Source organism: Ictalurus punctatus, chromosome 14, assembly GCF_001660625.3.
Source record: "Ictalurus punctatus breed USDA103 chromosome 14, Coco_2.0, whole genome shotgun sequence".
Classification (NCBI taxonomy): domain Eukaryota; kingdom Metazoa; phylum Chordata; class Actinopteri; order Siluriformes; family Ictaluridae; genus Ictalurus; species Ictalurus punctatus.
The window spans coordinates 26583640-26600085 of record NC_030429.2 but is presented as its reverse complement, the minus strand read 5'-3'; the positions used below and the strand labels follow the sequence as shown (position 1 = coordinate 26600085).

At 39.9% G+C, this 16446-nt stretch overlaps 1 protein-coding gene and 1 long non-coding RNA gene across 5 annotated transcripts in view; one reads left to right on the top strand and one right to left on the bottom strand.

Annotated features, from left to right (window-relative positions):
* LOC108274832 (CMP-N-acetylneuraminate-beta-galactosamide-alpha-2,3-sialyltransferase 1) overlaps positions 1–16446 on the bottom strand; it is a 60051-nt gene that overhangs the window by 27662 nt on the left and 15943 nt on the right. The window lies entirely within an intron of this gene.
* On the top strand, positions 4311–15893 carry LOC124628896 (uncharacterized). The gene is made up of 3 exons (XR_008397862.1): positions 4311–14632; positions 15215–15310; positions 15397–15893. It is a non-coding gene; the product is annotated as an uncharacterized LOC124628896 (long non-coding RNA).

Sequence of the window (16446 nt, the reverse complement as noted above, 5' to 3'; positions counted from 1 at the left end):
CTGTCTCACCCTGTACCTTTCTCACACACACCTCACCTGTCTTACACACACCTTACCTGTGAGAGAAGTAAGGTGTGTGTGAGACAGGTAAGGTGTGTGTGAGACAGGTAAGGTGTGTGTAGCTCAGTGGTTAGGACATTGGCCTTCTGCTTGGAAGGTCGTGAGTTAAAATCCCAGCACGACCAAGCTGTCACTGTGCTGTGAGACAGGTAAAGTGTGAGTGAGACAGGTCAGTCATGTGTGAGACCCTTTAGTGTGATTACAGGAAGCACATTTTTAATTTCTCTGTCACTCAGAGTCACTCTGCTTTCTCACAACATCCCCCCCCCCCCCCCCCCCCCCCATACACAAATCTCCTGATTGTTACTGTTGCTGTCACATAAATCAACACGTCAGGACACTTTTCTGTGGGAACTCGGAGGGAGTGAAACGTCCAGAGAGAACTCCAGAATGCAGCGTTTTTCTGCTCCAGAAAAATGCAAACAGAACATCCTGAAATTAAATTCAATAAACAATCTAGTCATATCTATTGCAAGGACGTTGTGTATATTTAAATATCTAACGAGAGATAATTATCACAAGTTTCGAAACACTTTTAAGTAATAAAAATCGTCAGCTTTAAGTACTCACCACCATCCGGGAGGTGTTTATTCTATACAGCTGTTGAGATGAAAATGTTGCTTGGAAGAAGAACTCTCTATATACACACTGTGTGTATGAATCCTGCCTGTGTTAGCAGTTAGCATCTAGCACCTGTCGCTCTAAAGCCGCGTCCTAAATACTAATGATCCCCCTGCGCGAGCCGCCTCTGTTTCCTGTCACACGGAGACAAACTGGATTTCTACTTCCTGTTTATTTTTCCGTTGACGAATCAGTCTCGCGTAACAAGCACGAGCACAAATGAAAACAGCAAACGTTTTAATGCTAAACGATCGCTCAGAAAATTTCACCTGTTTATCAGAAATTCCCACGAGAAGCTGCTACAGGAGACGACGAGCATGTGGAAAATATTTACACCTTCACTGCTTTGTTCTCCATCAGCAAGAATTCGCACGTTGTTCACAATAAACAACAACAGGTGTGGTTATAAACGTGCTGGACCTTCAAACATTTGCAGAAATAAACCCAAAATAAAACACTAGTGCTCCTCTGACAGTGTCTGCTCATCAAAGGGATAGTTTGGATTATTCACTCACTCGTCACTTTAATAGGAACGGCTGGACATCTGCTCGTTTATGCAGGTGTTCCTATTAAAGTGGACAGTGAGTGTAGATTACTGGCTTTTACTACTATTATTATTTTTAATATTATGTTACTTTTATTGTTTGATTACTTAATAAAAAATCTTATATATATATATATATATATATATATATATTAATTACATAATGTAATACATTTTTATATTATTTACATTTCTGTATATGCTTCATTCCATTTTTACACACACATTTTATTACATTTTTATTTAACATTACATATTTGTAGATTTTTCTTATTTATGTCTCTGCTATTATGCATATTATTATTATTATTATTATTATTATTATTATTATTATTGTTGTTGTTGTTGTTGTTGTTGTGGAAATCCAAGTAACACAAGAGCTTCTATTATTATTATTATTATTATTATTATTATTATTATTGTGGAAATCCAAGTAACTGAGGAGCTTCTATTATTATTATTATTATTATTATTATTATTATTATTATTATTATTGTTGTGGAAATCACAGTAACTGAGGAGCTTCTATTATTATTATTATTATTATTATTATTATTATTATTATTATTATTGTGAAAATCACAGTAACTGAGGAGCTTCTATTATTATTATTATTATTATTATTATTATTGTGAAAATCACAGTAACTGAGGAGCTTCTATTATTATTATTATTATTATTATTATTATTATTATTATTATTATTATTGTGAAAATCACAGTAACTGAGGAGCTTCTATTATTATTATTATTATTATTATTATTATTATTATTATTATTATTATTATTGTGGAAATCAGTAACTGAGGAGCTTCTATTATTATTATTATTATTATTATTATTATTATTATTGTGGAAATCAGTAACTGAGGAGCTTCTATTATTATTATTATTATTATTATTATTATTATTATTATTGTGGAAATCAGTAACTGAGGAGCTTCTATTATTATTATTATTATTATTATTATTGTGGAAATCACAGTAACTGAGGAGCTTCTATTATTATTATTATTATTATTATTATTATTATTATTATTATTATTATTATTGTGAAAATCACAGTAACTGAGGAGCTTCTATTATTATTATTATTATTATTATTATTATTATTGTGAAAATCACAGTAACTGAGGAGCTTCTATTATTATTATTATTATTATTATTATTATTGTGAAAATCACAGTAACTGAGGAGCTTCTATTATTATTATTATTATTGTGAAAATCACAGTAACTGAGGAACTTCTATTATTATTATTATTATTATTATTATTATTATTATTATTATTATTATTATTGTGGAAATCACAGTAACTGAGGAGCTTCTATTATTATTATTATTATTATTATTATTATTATTATTATTATTATCCATCCATCTTCTACCGCTTACTCCTTCCTTCAGGGTCACAGGGAACCTGGAGCCTATCCCAGGGAGCATGGGGCACAAGGCGGGGTACACCCTGGACAGGGTGCCAGTCCATCGCAGGGCACAATCACACACACACACTCACACACCCGTTCATACACTACGGACACTTTGGACATTATTATTATTAATCAGCACACTTTCTGAGATCCGTTCCTGTGAAAAACACCAACTTCACATTTTCTACACAGGGTCCACTCCACCCTGCTGAGTATCTTCAATAAAAAAAAATTTAAAAAAGAAAAAAAAGAGATTCTGTTCTTTTATAAAGTGACGTTCACGACTGTTTAGGACGTAAAGTTTACAGCTTCACCTCTGACTCTTACAAAGCGCCGACGCTGGAGACTCCTTCCTTAAACGTTACACGAACGTCTCCTTACTTTCAGCGAACTTCACCACATCGGCTGCTCTGAGTGCGTTCACGTGGAGCGTCCGCTGTACACGCCCCTGTGAATGAGCCGTTACCATAGAAACGATAACGTATTAGAACGGGCGTGTTAATATAAAGCCGGGGTTTGCGGCTGCGCTGCTGTCAGAGCTGCTCTGATGGAACATTAATCAACACTTTGTGTAAGTGACACGAGAGACTTGCTAGTGTGAGTGTCAGTAAGCAGGTGGTTGTGTGCTGCTCACAGAAGACACAGAAGACTACCTGCTCATAGGCTCCATGTCCTGAGACGTTAGAACAGATAACAAATATGCAGAGAAACGCAACTGGAAGCTACTCAATCATTACAATTGTCTCAAATGATCACAACCGACTCAAATCAAAAGCTGCAGAGAACGCTGGAGAACTCTGCGGTGCTTGAGGAGAGCAAACGGCTCTGGAGAACCCTGGAGATTGCCGGTGTGGTTATGGAGAATGATGGAAACGCTACGGAGGGCGCTCTAAAAGCTCAACAAAATGTAAAATGGCCAAGTCCGGTCACATGCCGTCCTCTCTGTTCTGCACAGCTTTCCTCGTCTCCTTCTCTTCTGATTCCTTCTCACGGAGAAGCACAGAGTAGGAACGTTTAATATCGATGAGGGCAGGGACATGAACAAACAAGACCTAGTCACAGAATTCATTAAATATAAGTATATGATGTAGAATTTTTATTTTATTTACAGGAGACACTGAAAATGAGACAGAATGGGGAACGTGGTGGGAAGGCATGCTGCGTGATGAAGCTCCTCCTGATGTTCCTGTAGACTTCTGAATTCATTCTGCTGCTACCAGCATGACTTCCATCAGCTATAAAGATTAGTGAGAATGTTCCAGAAGCAGCCGTGCGAGCCCAATCCATGACACTACCTCCACTGTGTGTGTATCGTCTGTTACCACCTCGATTTCTTTCAGCCAATAATAATAATAATAATAATAATAATAATAATAATAATAATACAGTTTAATCTAATATTGAACTGAATATCATTTCATTTGTGTTGACGCATGGACAATTCATTATAAGAACGTAATCGTAGTTAGCAGGTACTAAATCTTTGGCCTTTCCATCACTTTGGTAGAGGTTCATCATATTTTCCAGAACTTCTGTGGATCATCTCTGTGTTTCTTTGCGAATTCCAATCTTGCTCTTACAGTCTTGCATCAACTGCTGTTGTTTTCCTTAGCCGACCTGTTCCGTGTCTGGTTGTCGGTTCACCAGTGCTTTCTTCCTTTTTATTTCCCAGAACATTCCAAATGGTTGTATTGTCCGTGCCCAATGCTTGTGCAGTGGATCTGATTGACTCTTTTCTCAGCTTCATAACGGCTCGCTTTTCTCCCATAGACAGCTCTCTGTTCTCCATGTTGGTTTATCCTTTTTAACACAACCGCACAGGTCTTCTCAGGTGAAACCCAGGGCTCAAACCAAGAGTAGACCTTCAAAGCTATTTATTCTTTACACAATCAACTGAACAGGACACACCTGGGTAACAAGAAACACCCGTCAGTCACATGTTTCGATAGTTTGTGATCACTTGAAGAAATGGGTGGGTTTTAAACAAAAGTTGCCAGGTTGTCTTTTTTGATCTCCAACACAATTGTCTTCAATGTATAGCAAAAACAAAAGATTTGGAGACAAGCACAAACAGCACCACCGGACGTGGACATCGAACCCCAAGAACCAGCCACTGAAGTGCAGCAGCTATCAACAGTGTGAACACCAGGCCTGGATGGCCTTCCAGCTGAATTTATAAACATTTCTTCCGAACGTTGAGAACAGACCTGTATGAGGATTTTAAACGGAATACGAATAACGGGAAATTACCCACCAGTTTTATCTCCTCCTCTTGAAAAGGTAACTGTTTTTAACTGGAAGCCTGTGGCACAAAATCATATCAAAATCAAACGGACTGAAAGAGCACACACGCATCGATAAACGCAAATTAAACGCACCGCGTTTACGGATCACGTTTATCCTCCACGTGACATGACGGAACTGCGCAAAATCAATTCTTACGAGTTTTTACCAAGAAAGCGCCTTCGACAGAGCAGATCACATCTCTTTAACGCACCAGACACGACTGAAATAGGGACAACGTCCTCTTTATTATCATCATGGGTTCAACTTTTCCGTTTCTGAAGCTTGTGTTTTGCTCAGGCTTGGGGGAGGGCTGAGCCGTCTTCTCACGACGCGGCAGGGGATAAGGCAAGGACTTCCTTCACCCGGGCAGCTTCACAGTCTGGCCACAGACCCTCTGTTACGTGAAGGAAGACAGATCCCGCAGGAGTACCGGTGTGAGGAATACAGGAGAGCGCTACTGTCAGTGCACGCAGGCCATGCGACCATCTTCATCACTAAACAGGAAGACCTTCAAGTCCTTTCAGGGTTGCTTTTATTTACTTCTCTTCCTGTGTCCTTTCTATCAGTCTCCTTTATCCCAGATTCTCCTTCTGCTTCCTCTCTCGCGTTTCCTCTCTCACTCTCTCGTCCCGTGCTACGTTCAGTAAGGGTGGACGGATGATGTGGCCATGCACTTGTTTAGGATGTTATGTGTTGATTAAGATTCATGGGGGAGTAGTTAGTGGGCGTGCGCGCGTGTGTGTGTGATTTACATAGGACACACCCTGTGTTCCTGAGGTAGTAGAGCTCAGAGTGTGTGTCAATGATATGGGAGATGAAGTTCACACCAGATGGCTATCAGAGGGACTTTACACTTTGGAAAAGGAGTTAGGTGTGTGTGTGTGTGTGTGTGTGTGTGTGTGTGTGTGTGTGTGTGTTTGTTTCTGCGTGTGTGTGTGTGTGATTTGCATAAGACACACCCTGTGTTCCTGAGGTAGTAAAGCTCAGAGCGATGGCCGTGTGTGTGAATGATATGGGAGATGAAGTTCACACCAGATGGCTATCAGAGGGATTTTATCCTTTGGAAAAGGAGTAAAGTGTGTGTGTGTGTTTGTCTGTGTGTGTGTGTGTGTGTGTGTGTGTGTGTGTGTGTGTGTGAGTACGTGTTATCTCAAACATGTTTAACACCTGGTTCTTCCCCCTGATGGAGAAGGTCCTACAAATGGTGTGGCGTTCATGCAGAAAGAATGAACAATAGTACAAAGGCACAAAGGGCAGCAAAAAAAAAAAATGAGAAGGACACCGTGCAGTTGGACGGAGCGCTGGATTCAGACAGAAACAATGGCCTCGTGTTTTTTGGAGGAGGAAAAGAACAACTGTTCGCTTTTATCAAGCCACAGAAACACACACAAACAGCGGGGACTGCATTGTATAGATGATAAACACACACACACACACACACACACGTGCAACACACCCTGTGTGTCTGGAAAGATTTGAAAAGCAGAACAGTGTAGCTCTACATCATCCGACTGTGACACAACACTGACAAACCAACGCATCATATTCCCCAAAACCCACAAATGACTTCTTTTAGTTCAACGTTTACACGAAAGCAGAATATTTAATAAAGGGAAATGAATCAACGGCTTCTGAGCGAGCAGGATGTCAGAATTCGGTGTAAAATCAGGGGTATTATTAGTCCTGACTGCTGGGTGGGGAGTGTTGGCAGTCTGGAGGATATGAATAAATGAAAGTGGAATTAACACCAACGCTCGCTTTTAAATCAGTGCGCTGTTGTCTCGGAATGCAATCAATAAACATACAGGGTTCTCTTCAAAGGGGTTTTTTTGGATAGTTAACAGTTAGCTTCCTAAAATGAGTCTAAATGTTGTGTGCGTGTGTGTGTGTGTGTGAGGGGGGGGGGCTGATCGAAAATCACCATTTTGTTTTCTCGGTGTGATCGGCGTCATTCTGTTCAACAAGTGTGTGAGAGGAGGATAGAACACGCTTCTCAGCAAGTGAAGGACGCAGATGCGCTGATCTAGAACTAAACACACACGTGACACCGGTGGTTTGGTCATCACGAGTTCCCCAGCTGCGCTCCATTATTAAGCGAGGAGTTAATCAGGGCTGAGTGTGCGGAGTGTGACTTATTAGCTTTTGTATTAAAAATGATCTAACCATCGTTTCTTAACGCACGTCCAGCAGGGCTCATTTCCTCAAGCATCCGAGAGACAAGCTCGGCGATTAACCTCTAGAACACACACGGCTAATATTTTCCTCAACAAAAAAAAAAAAAGAAAAAGAAGCTGTGTGCTCGGATCGGACTGCAGCTCTATTCATACGGGATTAGTTTCCCACGAGGAGGTGGATAACGTATAGTAACTATTACAGTAGCAGATTATCTCTGGGATTTTAGTTTGAATTCATCATGTCAGTCATTTTTACAGACTGTGTGTGTGTGTGTGTGTGTGTCTACGTGCCATATTTCACCCTCTATAAAATGAACGGGACGTCCCTGTGATATCACGTTTCACCATCCACGTGAATCGTTCATATCTTCTGCACATCACTTAACACGCCAGAACGCTGCTCCTGTCCGAACAGCACTTATGTCCTCGCTTATATCCGGTGCTTTCCTGCATCTTATATCTTGCTTGTAATCTAAAGCGGTATTATTCGGCTAGTCGGGGGTGTGTGTGGTTTGTGAGACTCTGATTAATGTGATCACGTGTAATATGGGTCAAGCCATATGAACTCACCGGAGGCCTCCCGACTGACCACCTCAATCGTGCTTCATACTTTCTGGAAATAACGTCACTATTCGTAATAAATACTGTGCGGAATGTCAGGCCCGTGTCTGCATTCATTTCTGAGATGTAGAGGCTTTTAAAAAAAAAAGGGGGAGTGTATAAGTCGTTACTTTTAACTGTTTATGCCAGACGCAGGAAATGTTCAGGGACTGTCGTCTAGTATAAATTGTCCTTAACTTCAAAAACACAAGGTCCACGGTTGCATATTTGGAAATTTATGCCCCGCTGAATACTGTAAATAATAATAATATAACAGAGTATGATGATTATTTCGTGCTTTGGAGCAGATTCGACCCTGTATATCGCCACACTGAAGCACATCAGACCTTTCAGATTGTCATATCTATTACTCATGTTTTAGTGCTTTTTTTTTTAAATAACTAGGTGTATGTCTGAAAGAACCGGTCTAACAAGGTCTCCCATAAACAAAGAATTATACTACAGGTGTGTAGGCTCATTAAATCCCGTCATCTGAAACTGTTAGGATTTGCAGCTCTGAAAGTCCAATAACAGTCAGTATAAAACTATAATTGGTGGAAAAAAGCTACACACACTTCCTTACACATTTTTTTTGTCATCGTTTCGGACAAGAATGCTTGATTTTGCTGCTTTATTAAAAAAAAATGATTTGTTGTTTGTGCTGTTTCGCAGAAAAGTTCTCGAATTGGCGGAATTGCAATCGTTTTTAGCTGTACTCGTGTCCGACACAGGCGAATCGAACAGGGCTTTGGCTGAATGCGAGTTGTGATGACGTCAAATGCGGTAATTTTGAAAAACGCAGGCTCCTCCGAATATTGCGGAGTTTGTCCGATATTGCTTTGATTTCTGCGACTGTAGAACCGTGAAATCCTGGAGGAACTGTTACATGTCCGACTGAGCATGAATAAGCTTACCTCGGCTGACCTGAGATTGTCAGTCAGGACGCCTCTGCCGAGGTCGCATGCTTCTGATAACCGCGTCACACGTAATATGCAAATACTCAGATTTCCTGGTGTGGATCTGAGTCATGATCAGATTCAATTACGTCCAATGGCGTATTTGTTTCCATATGAATAATTAGCCTTTCCAGACTGAATCCTGATAGTCATCACATATGAGGCACCTAGATGTGTTTAGTGGTCAGATCGGACTACAGAAACATAAACGGTGATCAGAGCAGACTATGAGATCTGGACAACTATAAAATCAGACTACAAAAACAGATCAGACTTGTACAAACAGGGCTAGTAATCAGATAAAACTGTATCCAGAATCATTTTCTGTATGATTTGTAAAAATCAGCCTTTATAAACAGGCTCAGTTTTGAGGTAAGACTATAAATCCAGGAGTTTTGGTTAACTCTGACTACGATCAGAGGATTTTTAGCCACATCAGGACTTTTCCAGTGTACGTCTGCTAAACCGAACGGGCAGAACCTCAACACGATGAGAATAAAAATGATTTAGTCACGCTAAACTGTATTTCAGATATCTCCCTTTTACGTTATGTAGATGAACCCATTCCCAGCACGATTTTTTAAACGAGCCTTAAGGTATGCATCTCAGCTAAATATACTGAAGATAACACTCAGTGTCCTGCCGTTATTGGAAAATAATCAGCGGTGGGGTGGTGTGACGAGGCGGCGTTCACTCGTTATCACCTACAGGCTGAAGGAACATTTACAGCGTTGCATTGACACCTCCAGTGTTCATAAATACAAACAGAATGAATACAGCGTTCTAATAAAGCACAAGTTAACACACACACACAAAAAAAGAAGCTAACTTCTATTAGAAAAGAATCGATATTTCACCTGGTTCGGGATCATTGCATGTTTTGTCAATGGAGAAAACCTGTTTTCATTTCTATAAATTTTCACACCCCTACTTAACATCCATGACGCACCATGATGATATTTTCCTTCAGCGATACAGACCTACGCGGTGTAATAAATCTGCTCACTGCTCTCACACCTGATGCTCTAATCCAGAATCAACACGGGGAGATGAACATGCTGGAGTTCTGGAAACTTAAACAGGAAATCTGAAGGAAATAAAAAGAATTTTCCACTGCGTTAAATGTTTCTGTTTTAATCAGCCGAAACTGCCAGAGATTTGTTTTATCCAACACTCACTGAAAAATCCCACAAAAGATGAAACCTTTATCCAAATTAGTTTTCCTAATATTCACTGCTTGAGATAAACGCCTTCACTCCGACTCAGACTACTGAGAGTTTTGGGCAGATATGAAACATCAGCATGTGTAACCATGGTAATTACGAAAGTCTGAAAGTGTCTGTATGAGAAACACTCGGGGCTGGAAGTCTCTCCAAAGTTTGAGCAGCACACACCTGAACATGGCCTGCGTTCCTTTCTTTAGGCCTCAACGTGCTTAAAAGTTGGCTGCATGAAGACCTTCACGAGCTTACAGGCTCACACGCGGTCTGTCGTCTCGCGCTGGCCGTCATGGACGAGTTTACACAACTACAGCGAGATTTCCTCCTGCCATAAAACGACGAGTTGTTGGAAGCACAACGCGGGAGATCTGTGTATTCTGTTCCATATTTACAAAGAGAAACGAGGCACGAGTGGCACGTGAGACGGTTAAGAACGACACGCTACGAGAGGAAATGAATCAGCATGACCATGCCTCATTCGTAATGAACAATCACAGGCTTGGGTGTGTAGCGTGTTTGTCTTCAGCAGCGCTCACCAACCCTCTTCCTTGAGATCTGTAGTACCTTCCTGCAGGTTTCACCTCCAACCAAAATCTAACACACCTGTTTTAGATCAAGACAACGATTAGAGGGTCAGGTGGGCACCATTAGGGTTGGAGCTAAAGTCCTGAGGAAGGTAGATCTCCAGGAACAGGGTTGATGACCACTGATCTACAACGTTCCTTCAGCTGCCATGCGCACGTCACAATGAGCGACGTCTTCGCAAGATGTCTGACTGCTCCTTGATTTCAGCCTCTGCCTTGTGGGTGGTAATGCAGCTCACTCACCTTCAGTGTGGAAGTGTAACATTAAACACCTATGATGTGTAGCGATCCGAGCGTCGAGCTGAACTGACACCCACAACGATCGTTTGGGTCCAGTTGTGCTTCGTAACAGCCGATTCAAAACTACTGAATTAACACTTCTTCTTCTTCTTTTTTTTTACCAGGACTGTATAAACACTGCAGGTTTATTCAGTGTTGTAAGCATTAATTCAGTACTGTACGTGTTCATTTTTGCATTAACACTGTTTATTTAAGCTTTGTGTATATGTTAGGAGTTCAGTGTTACAGTAACTCAGCAACGTAAGTGTTAATCTAATAATTGCTACCAACACAGGCTTGTAACTTGAACTTTAGCTGAATCCAGGATCATGGAAAGCTCTTTAAACAAAAGCTCAGGTTATCAGTTTTCTGCCCATTTTTCTGTTCTGCAATCTGTCCTTTTATTACAGTATGTTAAATGTGTGGTTAAACTAGCAAATGGGTTTATTAGTGTACATGGTTATGAAACAGCTTTTTATATGTGTTTTTTTTTTTTAATGGTAAAGGTTATGTCTCTACAATGTACACCAGGTCCCCACAAGATGCCTACTTTAAAATATTCTTTTTTTTCTACAAATGTATTCTTTGCTTGGTGTGTTTTAGCCTAAAATACTTTCTACAACTTTACACAGTTCAGCTTAGTTATGGTATACCAACATACATTTCTACATTCGGTAATCAGGTATGGAACTGCTTTTTTAATGTATTTTATAACATAGTAAACGTTAAGTCCCCACAATGTACATTGTACTCTAACAGTGTTTGCAAAGGAGTGATTTCGATTGAAAATTGAAGTGGTGCCCTTCCCCCACTGGGTCCCCACACTGTCTTTTAAAATGAAACTTTACACCAGGTCCCCACAAGATGCCTAATTTAACATGTCTCTTTTTTTTCTACAAATGTCTTCTTTGCTTGGTGTGTTTTAGCCTAAAATACTTTCTACAACTTTATACTATTCAGCTTAGTTATCGTATACCAACATACTTTTACTTTTGAGCTTATTAGTGACGGTTTTGCCTATTTCAGGTGACAGAAAGTGGAATAGAGGTGGACCGTAATCTTTTGGAGTCAGATGGTGCCTCTGGAGATGATCATCATTGCACCCAACACTCACAGCATGAGTCTTCATTCTGTAATCTGGTATGGAACTGCTTTTTTAATGTATTTTATAACATAGAAAACCCTAAGTCCCCACAATGTACATTGTACTCTACCAGTGTTTGCAAAGGAGTGATTTCAATTGACAATTGAAATGGTGCCCCTCCCCCACTGGGTCCCCACACTGTCTTTTAACATGAAACTTTATACCAGGTCCTCACATTATGCCTACTTTAATTTTTTTATTTTCAACAAATATCTTCTTTGCTTGGTGTGTTTTAGCCTAAAATACGTTCTACAACTTTATACTATTCAGCTTAGTTATAGTCTACCAACATACTTTTGCTTTTGGGCTTATTAGTGACTGTTGTGCATATTTCAGGTGATAAAAACTGGAATAGAGATGGACAGTAATTGTCTGGAGTCAGATGGTGCCTCTGGAGATTATCATCATTGCACCCAACATTCACAGCATGAGTCTACAAATAATTATTTTCCCACTTAACTTTCTCTAATGTATTTTAAATATGAAATCGTTTGAAGTCTCATTACATTTTGTATTCCACCGTTTGTTTGTTTTTTAACTCAGCAGGTGCCAGATGAAACGTTTGCTGGTGACCAGTATTGTATACCGCAGTTACAAGTGGAAACAAGCACTCCTCGGGTTGGATAAACTGTCACTTTTCTGAATATAAAAAGCGGACCTTTTTAATTAGTGTTCATATTAAAGTTATATTGTTTTTTTTTTATAGCCTGATGAGGTAAACATCCATGATGCCTGCTCCATCAGTAGTGTGGAAAATAGTGAAGATGAATATGTCCCTGAGTCTTCATGTAGTAGCTCAGATGAAAGTGCCTGCAATCATGTGATTTCAGTTTCTGAAAGGAAAACCAAGAAAATGACGAAAAGATGTCCTTTACTCAGTCCTAGCACTGGTCAGTCTAGTGCAGCAGTTTCCAATGAATCTGAAGTTGTACCTGACCAGTCAAGCTCTGTTTTGGTCAGAGGAGTTTCAAAGCCAACTAGTAGAGTGAGAGTGTGTGATAAGAAACAGTACTGTTTGTTTTGCAGCAAACCACTATCAAAACTGGCAAGACACTTAGAGCAGGTTCATAGCACTGAGTCTGAAGTTGTGAAAGCTTTGAGTTTTCCAAAAGGTTCAAAAGAAAGGAAAAACTTGCTAGATCACCTCAGGAACAGGGGGAATTTTGCACATAATGCTGAAGTTGTACAGCGTGGAGGTGAGCTTGTACCTTGTAAGAAGCCACAAAAAGATTGTGATTTCAATACCTTTGTGCACTGCTGCAACTGTCAAGGGCTCTTTGCTAGAAGGTTTCTCTGGCGTCATATGAAATGGTGTAAGCTGAGCAAAAATGATCACTCCCATCCCAAACCGGGAAAGGGACCTGCACCTCCTGAACTAGTGCTGGCCTGTGGAAACTTTTCAGTAACATGACCCATGACAAGATGGTACTTGCCATTAAAACAGATTTGTACATAAGAAGATTAGGAGAGTATTTTTACAACAGAGTAGGCTCAGACATTGGCAAACACGATTATATTCGACAGAAAATGAGGGAAATTGGAAGATTGTTAATTACAGTGAGGGAAGTGACTCCTTTGTGTAACATGGAGGATTTTGTTGACCCAGCTAACTTCATGCATGTCATCACTGCCGTCAGAAAAGCCAGCGGTTATGATGAAGAAAAGTGTACATTCCAACGACCATCCCTTGCATTGAAGCTTGGTCATAGCTTACAGAAGATTGCTTCTTTGGTCTCATTTCAAGCAATGATGGATCAGGACAGTGAAAGAGCAGAAAATGCGCACAACTTTTCAGACATGTATGCGGCAAGATGGAGCGAACTGATATCATCACATGCACTCCGGACACAGCAGGAAATGAAGTGGAATGCTCCACTTATTCTTCCTTTTACTGAGGATGTGAAAACATTACACTTGTATCTTGATCAAAAGCAAGAAGAGTACTTTCAGAAACTATCAGCAGATGCTTCCTCCAAGAACTGGACACATCTTGCAAAGGTTACTCTGGCTCAGACTATCCTCTTCAATCGCAGAAGAGAGGGTGAGGTCCCAAAAATGCCTTTAACAGCATTTAACCAGCAGAAACACCGATGACTTGCACAAAGACATTGCTCTTGCACTATCGGAGCTTGAAAGGAAACTCTGCCAGAGCTTTACTCGACTTGAAATACGTGGAAAGCGTAGACGAAAGGTTCCAGATCTTTTAACACCTATAAGGCAGAAAAATATGGAACTTCTTTAACAAAAACGAAATGTGGAATTCCTTCTGAAAACATTTACATGTTTACACGTCCCGCAGGACTGTCACACCTGAGGGGGTCAGATTGTCTTCGTGTACAAAACGTTCGTAAACGCATAGCAACACTCTCCAATGTTCTGAACCTCAATAATACAGAATTGGATCAGCTGGCTGACTTTTTAGGGCATGATGTGAGAATACACAGAAAATATAACAGACTTCCTGAAGGACTCTCCAGCTGGCCAAGATAAGCAAAGTTTTGATGGCATTAGAGACAGGAACACTTGGGGAGTTCAGTGGAAAGAACCTAGACGAAACTGACGTTGAGCCAGATGGTATGTTGAAAGGAGTTTGGAAGTGTAAATGATTAACATACGGATTTACGTGTTATGTCATTATATTATCACTGTAGGTGTTGTTTAAATAGAAGCTGTACTTGTTCAGAATTCAGATTTGTCAAGGGATCTGTCAGGAACAGAGAATGAATCAGATGAAGGTGAGCTTTACTCCCTTATATACAGAGTCTATGAAAAGCACTCCTGTGTGTTTGGGTGTTTTTGGGGTTTTTTTTGTCTTCGTGCTGTAGTTTTTGCCAGGAAACATACTCATCAGTGAGTGGTAGAGTGGTGTAACCAGTGGCACTGAGCATGCATTTCTGGTGCCAGTGGGGCTTGTTACTGTTGAGCCTTCTGGTGGTGTTGTAGGCTTAATTCGGTGAAACACCAGATAAGATGGGTGTTTACTCCAGTGAAAAGCCTGTGATGTGGGCGGCTCCATAGTAGGTTTTATCTATTCATAGGGCAAGTATGGTGTATGGGAGACGGAAGGTTATCTAGGCCTTTAAGTAATCCCTAATGGCTTGGTACATGTAGATAGCATCTTAACGAGTATAATTGTATCCACAACCACCTAGCAACACCATAGTGACCACATTTTAAGCTCCACAATCACTGTATTCTTCAGAAAATGCACAAACTGTAGTTGTTAATTATTATTATTATTATTATGAGTATTATGAGGTGTCCTTAATCATTTAGGATGCATTCAAAAAGAGTGCACTTGTTCTGTGTTTCAGTAGATATTGAGCCAGAACTGAAACCGTCTACAGAGCAAGCCCAGGAAACCTCATCTGAGCAAGCAACAGAACCAACCAGTACCACATCTGTTCCCAAAGGTATTGTCTGATAAACAAACATGATTGTTTTCATGAACTTGAAAGACATTATATGTTTTGACTAACTTTGTCTTGCATTTGTTCAGGTGTTAAGGTGGTAAAGAAAAAGAAATGGGAGATCAGTGAAGTGAAGGCAGTTGAAAAACATCTGTCCAGGTTCATCAAAACTTGCACAGTGCCAGGAAAAAAAAACATGGTGAGGCCTGTATTAAAGCTGAGCCTGTTGCACTGAACGGCAGGGACTGGTTACCTGTTAAGTTCTTTGTAAAGAATAGAATCACAGCTCTTAAAAGGTTAATGTAACCCAGAAAAAAGTCTGCATGATTTCATTTCATTTGCACAGATCATTGGTAGTTTTAGTTTATTATTATTATTATTATTATTATTATTATTATTATTATTATTAAGTTTAAGGATGGAAATTTGTATTGTACAATTTTATTTTTTTCTAATTCTTTACATTTCATTTGTGACGAACTTTTGAGTGTTAATTAGTAACTGCCTGAAAATATTATCTGTGCAAAAATACCGCATAGCAAATATCAAAATGTTTAAGATTAAAAATAAAAGGCCTGTTGTTATTCATGTGACTTAATCAATTATCTTGGAAATATGCATTATAGCACCTTCCCAATTGTTTGTAAATTGCGTCCCCAGATTGTTCACAAGTACCTACAATTTAGAAATACCAGAATAATAGTGTGTGTGTGTGTGTGCGTGCGCTCGTCCTCACAAGTTTGGTCTTCCAGAAACTGTCCCCAGAATGTGGAAAAATGTCACATTGCTTTATTAACGTATTTTATGTCATTTCAAGTGACGGACGTTTTTACAGCTTCAGCTGAAACACAAATCTATCTTTGGTTTGCTCCTAAACCTTTTAGAAATACGGGTCCCCGCATTGGAGGATCCGGCATGTAGTCCCCGATATAGACTTACACAAGTATGTGTGTGTAAGAGACTACAGTGTGTGTGTGTGTGTGTGTGTGTGTGTGTGTAAGAGACTACAGTGTGTGTGTGTGTGTGTGTGTGTGTGTGTGTGTGTGTGTGTGTGTGTTTGTGTGTGTGTGTGTAAGAGACTACAGTGTGTGTGTGTGTGTGTGTGTGTGTGTGTGTGTGTGTGTGTAAGAGACCACAGT